Genomic DNA, 19,410 nt, shown 5'->3' with positions numbered 1-19,410 from the left:
CCAGTTTTTAGTATTTTTCACTTTCTGTTCGATTGAGGTTTTTCTCTCTTTTATCATTGTTAGTTTTTCTTTTCTACTTGTTTCTTGATTTTGTTTTGTATTTTTTTTTAATACATATGAAATCCAGGAGAGGCAAATCCAGAGAGACACTAACAGAATTAACAATCTCCTAGGGACAGGCAGGGAAGATTTGGGGGAGTGAGGGGGGGGCTAACAAAAATGAATATAAAAGAAGGAAATGATGTAAACCTGATTGTGGTGAGGATTACACAAATCTTAATATGACTGAAGTATTGAATGATATATGTGAATTATATGAGAATTAAAATAAAACAAAAGCTGAGGTCAGAGATAGGGCAGCAATTTAGCCCTGAATCTCTTGGTGAAGATTGAATGTCATTTTGTGCCAAGAGCCCATTTTTCCACTCATGAAGTTTGGGGAACCGGCGGCGGCGGCGGCTCGGGACGGGGGGGGGGGGCGCCAGGGGAGGGGGCAGACACCAGGAGCAGCGGTGGCAGCGGCGGCTCCCGGCGCCATCTTGGGCTGATCGATGAATTGAACAAAGAGGATCAATTTCCGATCAAGCGAGTTATCAATGGGGGCCGGGGAGTGAGAGGGACTTGTCCCCGAGTCGGCCCCGCTTTTCCCGGCACCCCCCTCCTCCCCTCCGCCGCGGCCCCCCCGGTGGCGAGGCAGCCCGGCGCCCCCGGGGAGGCCGCGACCGCCCGCAGCCCCCACCCCCGAGCGAGAGGCCGAGAGAGGAGAAGCCTGACCTGCAGCTGCTGTAAATCAAAGCGCTTCCAATATTGAAACATCGATCCCACATTGGCCGCCATCTTGAGACATATTGAGACGGAGTGAGAGGCTGATAGAGAGGGGGCTGGAGTTCAGGAGCCGCCAGGAGGCAGCAGGCGGGCGGCGCCAAAACCCGGCCTGGAGCCGGCCGCCGCCGCCGCCGCCACAGAGGAGCGCGGACTCCTCCTCACGGCGCCACCGCCGCCAGGGCGAGCCGAGCCGGAGCCGGAGTCGGAGGCCGAGGGCGCGGCGGCAGCTGGCCCGGCCTCGCGCGCGGCCGCCCGGCCCCCGCCCCCCGCCAGCGGCCGAACGAGCGACCCGCCCGCGACCCCCGCCCCTCCCAACCCCCAGCCCCGGCCGGCGGCCGCCCGGCTCGGCGCGGCCCGGCCCCGAGGGGGCGCTGGAGGGCGGCAAGAGGGCAGCCCCGCGGCCCGCCGAGGCCCAGGCCCGGCTCACCTGGCGCGGGGGCGCGCGGAGGGAGGGGGCCCTGGCGGCGGCGGAGCGCAGCCCCCCCGCCCGCCTCTACGCCCGGGCGCTGGGTGCCGGCGACGCGCCGGGGGTCGTCGGTCGTCCTGCTGGGCGCCCGCCCGCCCGTGGAGCCGCCGTGACCACCTGCCTGAGCCCAGACCCCCGCACGGCGCAGGCCTCAGCGCACCCGCGCGTGTGCCCGAAGCCTTGACCGTGGGCGGCCCCGCCAGCCGGGGCCTCAAGGACCCAGCACCCCAGAGCGCCCTTGCTGGGGGAGGGCAGGGGCGTGGGGAGGCATCAGCCCCTGACCCTCTTGAACTTGCACCCGCCAGCGTCCCACGCCGGGGCCCCAGAGTCCCCGCTCAACACCACCCGGTGACCCAGGGCCCCCGAGCTGTCGCCGCCGACTTTTCACGACCGGAAAAGTCTCGACGTGCAGTCCTTGCAGCCCCCGAGGCGCGTCTGGGGAACAGCCCCGGAAACTTCCAGGGCTGCGGACCCCCTGGTTGGGTATTCGTTTGGAGGCAGACATTTGGGAAACCGAATTCAAAAACAGAAAGCAAGGCGAAAACGGCGACATGGGGACCGAATCCGAATAGCACGATCCCTCTTGATTGGCTTCCTCACGGACACCTGGCAAAAGCATGTTTGGGGATGGTCCTAAGTGTTGACACGCACGTGTGGCTCGGCGCTTCCAGTGGGACACCGCGCCGCGCTGGCTCGCACTGCAAGTAAAGTGCAGTTAGATCAAACCAATCCCCATCTCCAGGACTCGGGGTACATAAACCCTGTAGGGACTCCAAACTAAAATGCATATACGTGGGAGAGCATTCCTTTTCCCACTGGGCTGGGTGTGTGCCACTGATCAGGCGAGCGGGGTCGGCCTGCGTGAATGGATGGAGGAACCAGAAACGAGACGACGCAACATTCGAGGAGCCGCGCGTCCCCACGGTCTCGCGCTGCTGACCAAGGGGGGTCTCTCGTTTTATCCAGCCGCAGGTCCTGCGACACCCCCGCTCGCAGCCCCTCGGGGGGGCCCCGCGGGCAGGAAGACGGTGGGGTGCGCGAGGGCGTCGAGGGGCACGTCCCGAGTCCCCGCCTGCAAGGCCGCCCGTGCGCCCTGCGGGGCGCTCCCAGCCTCCGGCTGCGCTGGGCGGCCCGTAGCGCGCGAAGCCCGGGCCCGCGCACCCAGCGGGCGGGTGGCCGCCTCCTCAAGTTCTTAATGCTTCCTCTTGCCCCACTAACCAGAACCCAGTTCTACCATACTAATCTGGCCAAACTAGAGAAGGTATTGTAGTACCGATAGGAATTTCAAACACGGGGAATCCAGGGTGGATGGGCCTGTGAGGACCAGTGTTATGAGTGGAGATACTGGGAGGGTGGAGGAAAGGCAGGATGGAAAGTGGGAACCGATTACAAGGATCTTCATTGACCTCAAAAGAAAGGTGGGTGAAGATATGACAAAAGAATTAGTACATTTCCAAGGATTGATGAGGGATGGGTGGCGGGCATTGAGGGGGGAAAAAATGAGGAGCTGAGGCCAGGGGCTTGGGTGAAGAGTGGAGATTTTGAGAATAATGAGGGCAATTAATGGTCAGATGTGCTTCAAACAGCTGATGTATATATGGATTGTGGTTAGTGTTGTAAGAGCCCCTAATAAAATGATCATAAAAGGAACAAAAATAATCTGGGCAGAGGGCTCATGCAAGGATGATCTCAGGCTGGATTAGACCAGTCAAAACAGCTACTGGAGTCGCCTCACCCTGTGTCAATTCCTGAGTCAGGCATGAAGCTTAGGGCCCACAGCCCCAGCAGCTGGCCAGTGAGGGACGTGGGTCTCTGAGGCCATTCCACAGGGGGAATGGTCCTCTGTGCTGCAGGGCCCACCCTCCTATGTAAGCGTGCTGTCTGGGACAGGGCTTACATGGAGTCCACACCATGGGAGCTCTACTACTCATGGGGGATTGGCAGGAAGCCTCTGCTCATGCGCACACACCACCAACTAGCTGGAGGATCTCCGTGAACAAAGCCTGAGGCAGACAACAAGCCCACTAACTGATGCTGTAAGAGATACAGCGAGAGTGAGTCAGCATTGTGCACAGAATTGAGCGATACTGGTTCTTTGGGAAATTCATAATCCAACACTGACACTGCTGAGATAAAGGATGACAGTGAGGAAGATTCTACACCTGAGCTCTGTGATGGGCCAACGTGGTGCTCTACTCTCTTCAGGAATGGATGAGCCAGCTCCACCAAGATTCCCCTTTACTGGAGCACCTGCTATGTATGTAGACGTTGAACACAAGAACGCTTTGGCGTTCCTACAATGATTTCTGACCGATGAGGTCATCGAAAAATTGATTATGATAGCCCGGAGGTTTACTTTCAGGTTTTAACCCCTCTTCAGTTAATTTCTGTGCATGGGGGAAGGTTTGGGGCTTGCTTCATTTTCCTACATACGGTATCTCAGTTTGTCCAACACCATTTGTTGAGCAAGCAGAATTTGTCCCTTTGGATATTTCTGTGTCCTTTTTCGAAGGCTAGTTTCCTGTTGACTGGTGAATATATGTGTAGCTTTTCTGTTCGAATCCATTGATCTATATACCTCTCAGTGTACCAATACACTGCTCTCCCTTAGGGAAAAACAACAACAAAAGTTGTATGAGCCCCTATATAATGATTTTTTTTAATGGACGATGAACTATTTTCCAGGCCAGCACTATCCTATGTTTGAGCACATTGCTGCAGCCACTGTGTCAATCCATCATGCCTTATAGCCTGCGGTACTCATGTTCAGGTATAGTGTTCTGCCATTCACAAGGTTCACACTGGCCAGTTCTTTCAGAAGTGGAAGACCAGGTCCTCCTCCCTCGTCTCTCTGTCTGGAAACTGCTGAAGTCTACCTGCAGTGAGTGACCCAGCAGGCATTTGAACTACTGGCTGCAAAATTTCCACCATTACAGCCAAATGCAGGCCACCACAGTACAACAGACAGTAACAGCATCTTAACACCACACAAAGGCTCCTCCCTGGGGAGACCACGTGTTCAGGCAATTGCTGCTGTTACACATGTAAGTGGGGGCTACATGAAGTCGCACCATCTCCTGTGGCCCTTCCAGGAACAGGCCATTCTGCTGTTGTTTCTACTGGACTTAGGCTCAGCTGCCAACCTGCCCTCTGCACGCATTCTTCTCCTTACCCTTCCATGTCACCTTCTCTTTGCCCAAGTCAATACTGCTGGTCAGTCACCTACTGGTGGATGCTTGCTTCTGAAGTTTCTGAACCACATTTCCCCATGGTTATGAGACATTGCTGCTGCCACTGCGCGCATTTAACAGGTTACTTTACACCTTCAATGAGAAATCTAGGGGAATAGAAAGAAAGCTTCTTCTTTCTCCCAAGGAGTGGGTGGTGGTTTTGAACCGTTTCCCTTGAGGTTAGCAGCCCAATGTGTAACCCACTACACCAGTAGAGCCTTGGTGGCACTGTCCAGCAATTATTAGACTGCTAAATATGAGGTCAGGGTTTCAAACCTACCAACTTCTCCTTGGGAGAACGATAAAGCTGTTCCCATAAAAGACTGACAGCTCCAGAAGCCCTCTATAGGGTGGCTATGAGTTGGAATTTTGCGGTCATTTAGGGCTTTTTGGTGGCATGTGATTTTTTAGGGCTTTTAGGTTGTTTGTGGACGTTCAAGGTGTGTTTGGGGCATTCGGGTGGTTTGGGGTTTTTAGGGTGTTTTATAAGATTTTAGGGAGTGTTTAAGGGATTTAGGGGTGGTTTTTTAGAGTGTATAGGTATTTTTCAGCACAATAGGGTGTTTTTAGTGATGTTGCAGAGTTCCTTAGGGATTTTAGGGTATTTTTAATATTATATGTGTTTTTTCCCCCCAGCATTTTAGGTTTTCTTAGGGCTTTCATGGTGTTTGCAGGGCATATATGGGGTTTAGGAATGTTTAGGGTTTGGGAATCTTCTAAGGATGATTTTTGGAAGTTTCACATGTTTGGGTGGGCATTTGGTGTTTTTTTTGTGGCTTTAGAGTGTTTATGGGATCCTGTCAATTTGCAGCTTTAATTCCGCAAAGAAAAGTCAGACAGCAATCCAGAAAGGAGCAGGAAATGAAGGGGAAGCCCAGGCCACATGTTACAGCTGCCAAGTCCGGAGAACCTAGGTGTGGTCGTTGGCTACCTGGGACCGGGAGTGGGGCTGTGCTCCTGCCCAAGGGTGCTAGGGAGTAAACCAATCTCAGCTGGACGTTTGGCTTTTCTACTAATTAGCCGACTCCATGAACTTTCCCAAGGGCAGCTGGCGAATTGCCAGGGGAACCCAGCTAGACCCCCCACACAAAAGCACAGGGATGGTTACAGGAACAGGAGGTTTCACACAGTGGATGTGCAGGGCTTGGGGTCAGGATTGGGGGCCAAGGTGAGGAAGGGGCAGCAATAAGGCCTGGTCCCAAATAATCAGACACTGAGCAATAAAAGTACAAGGACTGCCAAGAGAACATGGGGACGAAGGATGGCTGGACTTCATTTGATATCTTTGGACGTGCTGTCAGGAGAGACCAGTCCCTGAAGGGACATCAAGTCCATGAAGGACATGATGCTTGGCAAAAAGTGGAGGATGGGCAATAAAACAGCTCGAACCAGTGGCTACACCAGTGGGCATAGTAACAATGGTGAGGATGGTTCGAGACCTGGCAGTGTTTTATTTTACTGCTTGTGTTTTTCTAGAACTGTCTTTCCTGGATGCACGAGGAAGGATAACTGTGCTTGTGGGAAGCAAATGCACAGTGGGCAGCGCTTTGGCCAACATAGGTACACCACCGGCACACAGTGCCCCCTTACTTGGCATCCAAAGTGACAGGGTTTGTCTTTCCCCAGAGCTCTCCAGCCCTGGGGGAAGCGGCCCTGCCTTCGGCGCACCGCCAGGGGGCAGCACTGCTGCTCTCTCACTGGCTACATCTGTGAGGACCCAGAGAGCAGCTCCTTTCTGCTGCTCTCCTCTCAGACTTCTGCCAGAAGCCTTGGCTCGTCCTGGATCCTCCCTTGATTCCCACTCTGCACCTTTGGGGACGCCCAGCCCATTAACTCTCTCCCATCCTTCCTTGCTGCCTCTTGTCCAGATGCCTGAGCTGGGCTTCAAGTAGTTGTAATGTTATGCTTAGGTGAGATGTGTTCAGCTTGTTTACTGTCTGTATACAAGAAAAGAGTGCAGCCCAAGACATCCACCCTTTTGTTCCTCTATGGAAAGCCTGTTACGTGTCATAGTCTTCTCTCTGTGCAGTGCTTTCCTCTGCTGCTGATGCTTTTACATGAAATAGGACTCGGTGTGTCACCGCTACAGGAAATTATCTCTGAAAAAATAATATGCCCAGAACTCAGAAACAGTGTCAGCTTGCATCTGGCATCATGGAAGCATCATGGGTGTGTTTCCATTCATTCGCTCCTGAGTGTCACATGTTAAACTCAGTGCATAGCATAAACAGCAGCAGGCACAAACTGAGACAAAGCACACCCTTTGCTGTGAAGCACATTCCGACTCCTGGCTGCCCCTGTGCCACAGAGTAGAACTGCCCCGCATGGGCTCCCTAGCTGTCATCTTTACAGAGGCACATGGCCACACCTCCCTTTTGGGAAGCCACTGGGTAGGTTTGAACTTCAGGGTTGTAGTAGTTGATATTGTAGAGCCCTGGAGTCAGTTCGGATTCATAGGGGCCTGTGCACTAGAGAGAGAAACAAAGCCCAGTCCTGCGCCATCCTCGCACTTGTTACTGTATTTGAGCCGATTCTCGCAGCCACGGTGTCAATCCACCTAAGTAAGGGTCTTCCTCTTGTTTGCTAACCCTCTGCCAAAAATGACGCCCTTCTTGCAGGACTGGTTCCACCATAGTAATATGTCCAAAGTACCTGAGACAACGTGTCCGCATCCTCTTTCAGATCTCCTGCCTTTAGTTTGTCAGCTCACTTCGATGGAGTCGATGCTGAGCCATAGCGACTCTATGAGATCAGAGCAGAACTATCTCTGTGGGTTTCCCAAAGGCTAACTCTATGGGAGTAGAACGCCTCATCCTTTTCTTCTGAGGACTGACTGGTGGTTCCCCACTGCTGACATTACAGTTGACACCCAAGGCATAAGGTACTATGCCACCAGAAGTCCCTTGCCCCTGTGCAATAACCAACACCACCTACACACAAAACCCACCCCTTCTCTGTCAGTTGGATGTATGGTGATGGCTTGAGTTGCTATGAAATTGGAAGCTACTAGGGGGAACCCGACAAAAACTACAATTTTTTCAAAATTATGCATTTAAATTTTTTATCCCCTTCATAGTACTCTCCATTACACTTCACACATTTGTCTAATCTGTGATTACATTCTTGGAAACATTTTTCAAACTCAGCAGTTTGGGTGACACCCTTGTTTTTTCTCCCCCTCTTCTGTGTTGTCAAACCACTGTCCTTCATTCATGGAAACAGAAAGAAGTCACATGGAGTGAGTTCAGGTGATTAGGATATGAGGGACAAGAGAGGCATGCTTTTTGGGGGGATGTTTTCATACTGTTATTTCTTTTCTTGTTTTTTATAATCAATTTTTGGGGCCTCATACAACTCTTATCACAATTGATACATACATCATATTTGTACATTCATTGCCCTCATCATTCTGAAAACATTTGCTCTCCACTTAATCCGCTGGCATCAGCTGATAATTATTCCCCATCCCTTATGAACCCTGAATAATTTCTAAATTATTATTTTGTCATATCTTACACTATACAATATCTCCCTTCAGCCACTTTTCTGTTGTCTGTCCCCCAGGGAGATGGTTATATGTAGATCCTTGTAATCGGTTTCCCCTTTCCATTCCTCCCTCCCTCTACCCTCCTCGTATCGCCACTCTCACCACTGGTCCTGAAGGGATCATCGGCCCTGGATTCCCTGTGTTTCCAGTTCCTATCTGTACCAGTGTACATCCTCAGGTCTAGCTAGATTTGTAAGGTAGAATGGGGATCATTTTAGTTGTGGGGGAAGAAGCATTTAGGAGCTAGAGGAAAGTTGTATGTTTCATTGTTGCTACAGTGCACCCTGACTGGCTCCTCTCCTCCCTGCTACCCTTCTGTAAGGGGATGTCCAATTATCTACAAATGAGCTTTGGGTTTTCACTCCACACTCCCCCGTATTCACAAAGATATGATTTTTTTGTTCCGATGATGTCTGATACCTGATTCTTCCGACACCTCGTGATCACACATGCTGGTGTGCTTCTTTCATGTGGGCTTTGTTGCTTCTCAGCTACATGACCACTTGTTTAACTTCAAGCTTTTAAGACCCCAGAATGTATAACTTTTGATAGTCGACCACCATCAACTTCAGTCACCACATTTGCTTATGCACCCATTTGCCTCCAGCAATTGTGTTGGGGAGGTGAGCATCACGGAATGCCACTTTAATACAACAAAGTATTTTTGCATTGAGGGAGTACTTGAATGGAGGCCCAATGTACATCTGTTACCTTAATACTAAACCTATAAATATATGCATATAGATCTATTTCCCCATCGTTATATATAAATATATTTACATATGCACATGCCTTTATTTAGACCTCTATAAATGCCCTTTGCTTCCTACCTCTTTCCTTGATTTCCTTTTACTTTCTGATTGTCCCACTCTCATGTTCAGCCTTCATTTGTGTTTCAGTAATTCCTCTAGGTTACATTACTCTTGGTTACACTCTACCAAGCCTCCTACACCCTCCTCACCATCTATTTGGATCACTTGGTGTTCCCTTGTCCCTGGGTTTGTTAACAGCACTTCCTTTTTCCCTACACCCCCCTTTCCCATCTCCCTCCCCCAGCTGTCAGTCCCATTGTTTTCTCCTCCAGATTGTTCATCCAGCCTATCTCATTTAGACAGACCTGTGGAAATCATAGCATGCACAAAAACGAGACAGAGCAAACCCAAGCAACAAAATGAAACAAAAGAACAACACCACCACCAACAAGCCAATGACAAAAAGCAAAACAAAACACAAGAAAGAAAAGCTTTTAGTTAGTTCAAGGACTGTTTGTTGGCCTTTAGGAGTGCTTTCTCATAGAGTATGATGGGTCAGCTAGCCCTGGCCCCAAAGTCTATTTTTGGTATTCCCTGGGGACTTCGTTGCTCTGTTCCCCTTCCTGTTCTGTTGTACACCCTTAGTATTTTGCCTCGGTGTGCTGGGATCAGATCGGGCGATAGAGGCATGCTGTTTTTTGTGTGTGAGCAGGTGCACTGTCATGGTGGCAAAACCAGTCCCCTGTCTACCACTAATCAGTCCTTTTTATTTTAAATAAATCATTTTATTGGGGGATCTTACAGCTCTTGTAACAATTCATACACCAATTTGTATGAAGCACATTTGTACATACATTGCTATCATCATTTCCAAACATGTTCTTTCTCCTTGAGCTCCTTTTTTCCCCTCCTCCCACCCACGTGAACCACTGATACTTTATACATACTTTTTATTTTTATATTTTACGCCTCTGCTGTATCCCTTCACCCAAACTTCTGCTGTTTGTTCCCCTGGGTGGTGGAGTGGGGCTGTATGTCCATCATTGAGATTGGTTTCCCCTTTCTTCTGCTTCTCCCCCCTACCTTCCCTCGTGGTGTTGCTACTCTCAGTATTGGTCCTGAGGGGTTTATCTGTCCTGGATTCTGTGTGTCGGAACTTCTAGTCAATAGCAGTGTGCAAGCTCTGGTCTAGCCAGACAACTCAGACCTTCTTACACAATATCTTCAGAACCTCTACATAGGAAGCTTGATTAACAGTCTGACCTAGTGCAATGACTAAACTCCAAATGCACTATCACCCTCACATCAACAAAACCAAACAAATGAGCATCTTCTTGAAGTTTGAGTTCACTTGACGAGGTGTATTTGAGTGAGGTGATGATGGCGTCTTACACTGACTTGATTTATGTTTGCATTCTGGCTTGTGAGAAGAGCACAAGGTCTTGTCACCAGCAATGACCTTGGGAAAAAAGTGTGGGTGCACTAGCTCAGAGCAAGTTGCCAGATGCCTGCCCAAACAGGAGAATGTATATTTTGAAATGTGTACCCAGTGGAGCTTTGTACCGCTTGGTTTTTTGGCGGGGGTGGGGTGGGGGTGGGTGGAAGGCCGGCTACTCCTTTGTAGGTTAGATAATCTGAGATGTGCTATTTGAAATTTCCTGGGGCCAGTTTTAGACAAAACTAGAAAAGTTAATTTTGCTGTATGGAAAAATCTGACAGTCTGGAAGTATCTAATTTTCCTCACATGCCATCATTCCCCTAGTAGCATTATTCTTAGTTAAAGCTCTCCTCTGTTCCTCCTTAGGGTTTCCCCCACTACCTGATGTTCCTTTTCTCCTACTCATCATCAAGGGACTTGTGTCCAAAGTGAGGACAGCAAATAATTGAGACCCTCCTGACTCTCTGTTAAGAAGGGTGCTCTGGTGCATGCGTGTGTTTATGTGTGCACATACAATCGCATTTGAATTTTGTTGGAAGAGGCTTCATAGAGACAGAGGGTGACATGGTTAGAGCTGCTGCACATGTAGAGCACTGTACTCTATGGTGTTCTAATTCAAATGCATGTAAGGTCCAAGAGAGGTAATAGAAGCAAGTGACCAGGGTCAGGGAAGGCAGCAGGAGGAACTGAGGGAGCCTGAATGCCTCACACCCTGCCAGTTTCACTGATTCTTGGATGGGAGAGTACCAACCTAGTGCTGTGAAATCTTCGCAGTTTTCAGAGGCTTGGGGGATTTAAATTTTGTATGTAAAAAATAGACATCAAAAATGCTTGTAATTTATTGATTTCGATAAACACACTGAATGCCAGTACTCAAGTCAAACAAACCAAACTGACAGCCATCGAGTCTTTGCCAACTCATAGTGACCCTATTAGACAGGGTAGAACTGCCCCTCAGTTCAGCTCCCAGCCCTGGAAGCCCACCAGTTCCTCGTTATTATCATGAGGAATACTATTTTCACAAGAGCATTACATACCCCTAGAGACTAAACCTTAAAGCCATATAGGCTTTGACCATCAATTCTGATATGCTTTTTCCTCAAACTGATGGGTCATTTGATGGAATCCTTGTATTACTTCCCTAACATAAAAATTAATCAAGCAAAGGAGATTCAGTGCTCAGTACTACAGCCCCCTATTTAGAGATTAACTCTTAAAAACCACCACCACCACCACCACCACCACCACCACCACCACCACCACCACCGCCACCTTAACTATGTTGATAAAAACTTGAGTAGGCTGTATAAATATCTCAAGTATTTAGGATAAAATGGATTCTTATTCTACTGTCACATATTTAGTTTGAGTTATGTGTTTCCATCTGAACACAAATTAAATAGACCTCATTGACATCTTTTCAAAATGCCATAAAAATTAAATGATTACCTTAAAAGATACTCAGTATAATTAGGCATCAGAAAAATGTACATCAACACTAGAGCGAGATAGTGTTTCAACCCATCAAGATGACACTAGCCAAGAATATTAAAAATACCATTGAGTGCTGGAAGAATGAACAGATTTGTGTCAGAAGAACAGTCTGAGAGGTCCTTAGAAGCAAGCACGGGGAGACTTCACATGCTTTGGGTATGTTATCAGGAGATGCCAGTCCCTGGAAAAGGCTGAAATGTTAGGTTCAAGTATAACAACAGTTTTGAAGATGGTGTAGGACTGCGCAGTGGTTCATTCTGCCTTGAGTTGGAACTGACTCAATAGCACCTAATGCTAAAAGCTAGATGCTTTTGATCCTAAATGAAAAGTGGATGGCCCAGCCTCCATACCAGCTACGTGGACAACTGCCCCTCCCCCCAGAAGAATTTACTTTAGAAGACGGCACTGAACCTGTAGCTAGGGGAGATGGACATGTCTGATCAGAGCACACAGGGGCAAATGAAGGGGGAGGAAGAGAGTGGAGCACACACTGGTCCACCAGGCTTGGAGGATGATTTTGGCACTCTGAACAGCCAATGTACAGAGTGGACCATATGGCTGATCCCACTATGAGACATGCCATCCCTTGCTGGCCCAGGGCCCTATGGGGACAATACCGGAGACTCTGTGTTGGGACTGACCCGACTGGCCCTCCAACACGGAGGCAAATCACTAAAAGCATGCAGCAGAGCAACCATGGGAGCAGAGCGGGTAGCCCCTGAGGGAGTACAAAGGACAGACTCTGGGGCCAGAGCATGATACGCCATCAGACCTGACTGAAGGACACACCTATAGAAAAAAAAAAATCAGACCTTGATCTATTTACAGGTTTTTCTTTCTTAAAAATTTTTTTTGTCTTTTAATTAATTTACTCTTTTATTGATCATTGGTTTTCTGTTGTTGTTTTTTTGTCATCACTGTGTTCTCACCCATCGCCTATCTTGCTATGGTTTGATTTTTGGTGCATATTATTATCTCAACAGATCTATCTAGATAAGATAGGCTGGAAGAATAGGCTGGAGGAGAAAACAACAGGACCAATGGTTCCCGGGGACATGGGAGAGAGAGAGGAGGGGGTAAGGAGGTGATGCTGACCAATCCAGCGACAGGGGAGCAACAAGTAATCCAAAATCCGTCGCAAGGAGGGTGTGAGAAGCCTGGTAGGTATTCAGCAAGGGCAATGTAACCAAGAGAAATTACTCAAACCCAAGTGAAAGCTGAGCATGATAGTCGGACAAGAGGAAAGTAAAAGTAAATAGAGGAAAGAACTAGGTGACAAAGGGTATTTCTAGAGGTCTACATACTGGCATGTACATATGTAAATATATTTATACAGGAGGGTTCGTAAATAGATCAACGTGCATATATTTATAGACTTAGTATTAAGGCAGTAGATGGACATTGCCAAATACTTACTCAATGCAAGAACACGTTATATTAAATTGGCATTCCATGATGAACACCTTTCCAACATGATGGTTGAAGAAAAATGTGTGCACTAGCAAATGTGGTGAAGAAAGCTGATGGTGCCTGGCTATCAAAAGTTATAGCATCTGGGATCTTACAGGCTTGAAAATAAAGAAGCGGCCATCTAGCTCAGAAGCAACAAAGCCCACATGGAGGAAGCACACCAGCCTGTGTGACCATGAACTGTTGAAGGGATCAGATATCAAGCATCAAAGAACACAAAAATCATGTCATTGTAAATGAGGGTGAGTGCAGAGTGGAGACTCAAAGCCCATTGGTAGGTAACTGGACACCCCCTTCCTGAAGGGATGTGGGGACGAGATAAGCCAGTCAGGGTGCAGGGTAGCAACAATGAAACATGTTTCCTCTAGTTCCTAAATGCTTCCTCCCCCCACTATCATGATCCAAATTCTACTTTACAAATCTGGCTAGACAAGGGGATGTACAGAGAGATCGCCTTGGAGATTGGGTGGATGTTCCCACAGTAGCGTGGAGCCTCACAAGTGGTGGTCAGGCGTTTCCCACAGTCACTTGTAGGACCTCAGGATTTAGGCTGGGGATGCCCCCACTTTTTATAGGGGAGAACAACCTGTGGCTTAGTGTGTGGGAGAGGACCAGCGTGAATTCCCCAGCTGCTTGCCACACCAATAAGTGGGGGGTGGGAGCTCCCTCAGTTGGGCCTTCAGGTTTGCCCTAGGCAGAGGGGAGTGGCCTGGAGACAGCTATTGTCTTGTGATGGGAAAGAGAGTGAAAGGAGAGGAAAAAGAGAGAAAGAGGAAGACACAGACTGGGGCAATAATGCCAACCAGACTGACAACCACTCACCCACACACAACTAAAATGCACAGAGTAAACAAAGGTGACAACAGTAAAAAAAAAAAAAAGAAGAAAGAAAAGAAAACAACTAAAAAGGAGAACCAAATCTGTGGAGGCTGTGGTAGGAAGTAGAGAAGAGCTAGATGGAGCGGAGAAAAGCAGAAAACCTGTAAGAAGAGCCCAATAAAAGAAAAAAGAGAGAAGAGAAAAGGAAGGAGGAGGAGAGAGTATTTTTTAAATGGTTAAAGAAATAACTGACCCTGTGTTATGCTGTGTGTAGCTCTGACTCGTCCTGTGTGCAGTACTGTCTTAGGGGTCAGGCTGCCCACTAGGAGGACAGGGTTGCCCTAGGCAGAGTGTAGGGCTCTGGAAACCAGCAGTGGTATGTGCAAGCAATGAGAGGGAGCAGAGAGAATCGTACAAGCTAAGAGAGAGGTGAAGAAAGCAAAGACAGAAAGAGGAAAGAAAGAAAAAGAGAATAAAGAGAAAGAAGGAAATAAATCCAACTGAGTTCACTAAGGTTGGCTGTGATGGTAAAGAGCAAGGAGAGAGAGAAGGAGGAAATAAAGTATAAAGTAGTAGCTGATCCCTGATTGCTTGGATGAGGGGCCAGAGGGGTTTAGACACTGCTCCAACATGGCAGGTCAGTGTGCCCTTTTAATGCCGGGACCCAGTGGTGCTGGGCAGAATTGCCCTAGTTGACGAGATCACCTTAGGGGCATGACGGAGGTTTCTTCAACGGTGCAGCGCACTGTAGGTGTTTGTCCCAGGTGCCTTGTGTGGTGTACAGCACTCCCACACAGGGCAGGCTGGAGTGCCTCCTGCTATTTGGGTTGATTTGCCCTAAGCGGAGGGAAGTGACCTGGAAGCCTTTAGTGGCATATGAGAGGAGAGAGTGGGAGAGAAGAGGAAAAAGAGGGGAAAAGGGGAAAAAAAGAGGGATAAAGAAGAAAGCGAGTAAATAAAAGCCCAACACCAACCTGAGCACGTTGAAACTGAGTGCGGTGGAAAAGTTAGAAGGGCTAGTGAATAAAGTGAGAATAAGTAGAGCAGTGGGTAAGGAGGTAATGATACTTGATCACCTGTCCTTGAGGCCAGAGGAATTCCAACTCTTCCTCAAGGTCACAGGGTCATGGACTTGTAAGGTCTCTCTCTCTGGCCTAAATTCCAACCCCAGTCCTTGGCTCCCCGCGAGAAAAATTTCATGCGGAAGCCGGGCTCGTGATCCAAGTGAATTTAATGAGAGTTAAAAGAAGCTTCAGGTTTTACAAGGCACCCATAGGATTCCTTTGACCATGGGGCCTGGCAGAGACTGCCTCAGGTCATGCAAGGATCTCTCTCCTCCCAGGAAGACGACCTGGACCACCCCTCTCCCTTCTGGTTCCTGCCTTTTCAAGGGTTCCCGGGGAGGCTGGTGAAGGACCCCAGGTCAATCCCATTGGCTGAACTGCAATCATCTGGCCCAGGTGGGCTGCTCCAGGTGCAACATCCATCGGAGCCCACGGGCAGGAAAATCCAGCTTTCCTATGCTGGCTCTCCTGGGCATGCGTTAATGGACTTTCCCATCCCTGATGTAGGGTTCCACAGATGCTGTGTGAGATTACTTCAAAAGCAAGATCGCGCCCGTGGCCAGGGGTCACTTGGGTGCTGGAGTACCTGCCTTGTGCTGCATGTAGCACTGCAGCAGGGGCTGGGAGGGGGCACTGGGGGGCTCCCTCAGCCCCGTCTAGGGCTCCAAGACCGGCAGGGCCTCCCCAGCTATGTGTAGAATCACTGAGAGGGAAGCTTGTTGTCCTATCTAGACTGCTGATGCTTCCTAGATCAGAGGATTTTCTTTTTTATCCCTCTGGCCAGCTAGAATGAAATTGTCTCCCACAGTCTCTGGGCTACAGCTCAGTGCTGTTTAAGGCTGACACTGCTACAGCGGGTCTTTGTTATGGTAAAAGCTGCCAGGCCCTGTGGCTGAGTTCTGGCATTCCTTAGCTAGGTTGCTTCTTATGCTGATTTATGTTAAGGGACTCCCCTATGTGGTGCTTGGAGCTGAGCAACCAGACTTGGGTTTGAGTTTTAAACCAATCATTTATGTTTCACCCTTAAAAAAAATTCTACTTGTGATGTGCTCAGATTTGGTGGCTGTCAAGCTGACCCCCAGAGGGGGAGATGCAGCTTATCAGGGGGGTTGTTTACTAGTCGGCCAATTGGAACTAAATTTGCTCCCTGGACTCCCGACTTTCTGCCTTTTTCTCCCACACCATGATCTTCCTAAGGTAATAATATATTTTTTCTTCTACTCTAAATTATGGCTACCCACCACCAACCCCTGACCGTGAGCTCAAGGCATCCAACCGCATGGAGAGCTCAGTGTGGGGTTCCCCTCGTGTCTGAGATTCTGCCCCCTCTCAGGGCGTCCACCTGCAGGGATCCCTGCTCCAGGCAAGGGCATATCTGGCGCCTGCCACTTCGTCAAAATTATAGTGCTGCTTTAAAGCATTCTTGGTTTGCTTTGTGAGTGGAAATCCCACAAAAGAAGGGGTTCAGGAGAAACCCTGTTACCCTAGTTCTAATTTCAGAACTCCACCTCCCCGTTTCCTTCACCTAATTTCCTATTTTTCTGGTCTGGCAGCAGGAGCTCCAGATAGATGGGTCCTATCTGGTTGCCATTTTCTCTGAATCCCTCCATCTATTTTTTTTACACTCTTAAAAAGTACAAAACATTTACTCTACAAGCGCAAACAGATTTTCAAAAGCAGGGAAAAACCTGAACGTTCAGTACATGGTTCAATCGTCTTTTCATCTCTGCGCCCTAACTATGCTGAGCTCCATGGAACTGCATGGAGGGGAGCTATTCTGGCGTCATCGAGCCAAGTGAGTGTTTTGAATTACCTCAAGTGAATATTTGACTGGAAAGCATAGGGTGTAAAAAAACCCTGAAATCAGATGGTGCACATCTATCACAAAGAACAGGGCCTTGTACTTAAACCTTTTTTCTGAAAATAAGCAGCCATCTAAGTGAGATGTCAACTAAGTCCGCCCAGAACAAGCAGCACAGCCAGTGTGATGCCAGGGTGATAAATAATAGAATCTCAATCTGCAGGTATGAACAAGAATCAGAGCTTAAGTTCGGAACACCCAGTTTGCAAAAGGACTCAAATGCACATGCGGGGTGAATTCCCTCTGACCACAGCCCATGGACATGAACAGATACAGTTAAGTTCAAATGTAACACCTGATCATTTGATCTCTTCAGACTAATTTTAATTTGGTTCCAGTTTTTAGTATTTTTCACTTTCTGTTCGATTGAGGTTTTTCTCTCTTTTATCATTGTTAGTTTTTCTTTTCTACTTGTTTCTTGATTTTGTTTTGTATTTTTTTTTAATACATATGAAATCCAGGAGAGGCAAATCCAGAGAGACACTAACAGAATTAACAATCTCCTAGGGACAGGCAGGGAAGATTTGAGGGAGTGAGGGGGGGGCTAACAAAAATGAATATAAAAGAAGGAAATGATGTAAACCTGATTGTGGTGAGGATTACACAAATCTTAATATGACTGAAGTATTGAATGATATATGTGAATTATATGAGAATTAAAATAAAACAAAAGCTGAGGTCAGAGATAGGGCAGCAATTTAGCCCTGAATCTCTTGGTGAAGATTGAATGTCATTTTGTGCCAAGAGCCCATTTTTCCACTCATGAAGTTTGGGGAACCGGCCATGCTCCTTCATCACTTTTCTTACCTCAATAAATGGGTACAGTTCACTCTTCTCCCTTTTCTTCTCTGTCACATACTTTGCAGCAGTCAGGGGAACAGAACTTACAGTCCTGAAAGGGATCCATGAGTGTTAGTCCAGGTAGACTAGAGAAACAAATCCACACTCATATGTGTATAGGAAAGACCTTTATATACAAGAACAGTTGTATATTGAGAAAGCATTCCAGCCCAACCAAGATCAAGTCCATAAGTCCAATATTAGCCCATGTCTGATATCAATCTATAATGTTCTCTTCAGACTCATGAAACACCTTCAATGACCCCAAATGCAGGAAGATCACAGGTCAGTAGTTGCAAAGTCTTCTGCATCCAGTGGTGGTAGAAGCATCTCAGCTTTGGCAGGGTCTCCATGTGGCTCCTCCAGTTCCCAGGGCATGGGTTCTATCAGTGTGGTGCCATGTGTCTTGTTAGTAGGACATCTCTCAGGGAATGAGCAGAAAGATAGTCTGCTGCCTCCAAGGAGGAAAGACCAGATTTCCCAGAACCCTGACGGGAAGGCCAGGCCCACAAAGAGGCCTCATTGGCCATAACCCAATAGAGAGACTAGAGTCTACCCATTCACTCTTAATCCTCTCAAGTCCCAAATTGACACCAGATTGTATAACGACAACAGACAACCCCTTGTCCATTTGACATTTTCACAAAATTCTTTAGCCGTATATAATTTCAAAACAATAATAGAATCATATCAGTATCTAACAGTATAATATGAAAATGCATACATTTCACTCCGTGCCACCCTCCTTTAAACATAATATTCTGTAAGTGATGAAACAAAAATATCCTATGCTTAACAATTGCAGGTAAGGTACACCCACATATTAATCCTATAATTCTATGAATATATTCCAGTATCTATGAAATCTTGTAAGCTAGCCACTTCACGCCTTTATCTGGCCCATTTTGGCTATCCAGTTTCTCTACTGCCTACTTCCATCAACCCAGTGCTCTGAGGAGACAATCATATTCTTCAATATAAAGAGTCTTCATGCCAGTTGGAACCTTGTGAAGTCCACATCCACAAGAAAGTCAAAGCAGGACAGTTCGTCTATACAGTCTGCAGCAGTATACACCAGTGCACAGGCTCAACATTCTTCTCTTCATCTGGTCGGGTTCGGGTCAAGTCAATGTGGGCTTCCTCTCTTGGCCTCACCTCAGTGTCCATTGGTCGCATTGCCTTTAGGCCTTGGCCCCATCACCAATTCTCTACAACTCTAGTCCCCTCAGAGTAGGTCATGGACTTCAAACGAGTCAACCTGCTCTCATCTTCTTCTCTACTGCCTGTAAACCAGGTCCACGAGTGTCAGTGGTCAGAATGAACCCGCTGCTCTATTGCTGCTATTCTGCCACTTTCACTCAACAAGCAGATCCAGGTGGTCACCTAGCAATCATTTCAGGCTTCTACAGGCTCCCTTGAATGTTCAGTACTAGAAAGGAATTTCTTCAGGCTTTGAGATTTTTTCCAGTTTCTGACAAAGACCACTATTCAAAATTCAAATATTACAAAAGTTCCCTTTTAATGCACATGAAGCTCTTCCTCACAGTGGGAGCAGTGCACAGAAACGGACCTTGATGCTGGGCTGCTGTGTGCGTGCTTTGGTC

Source organism: Tenrec ecaudatus (genome assembly GCF_050624435.1).
Source record: "Tenrec ecaudatus isolate mTenEca1 chromosome 10 unlocalized genomic scaffold, mTenEca1.hap1 SUPER_10_unloc_1, whole genome shotgun sequence".
NCBI classification, from domain to species: Eukaryota; Metazoa; Chordata; class Mammalia; order Afrosoricida; family Tenrecidae; genus Tenrec; species Tenrec ecaudatus.
The sequence above is the reverse complement of the archived record's forward strand: the minus strand, read 5'-3'. Positions refer to the sequence as shown.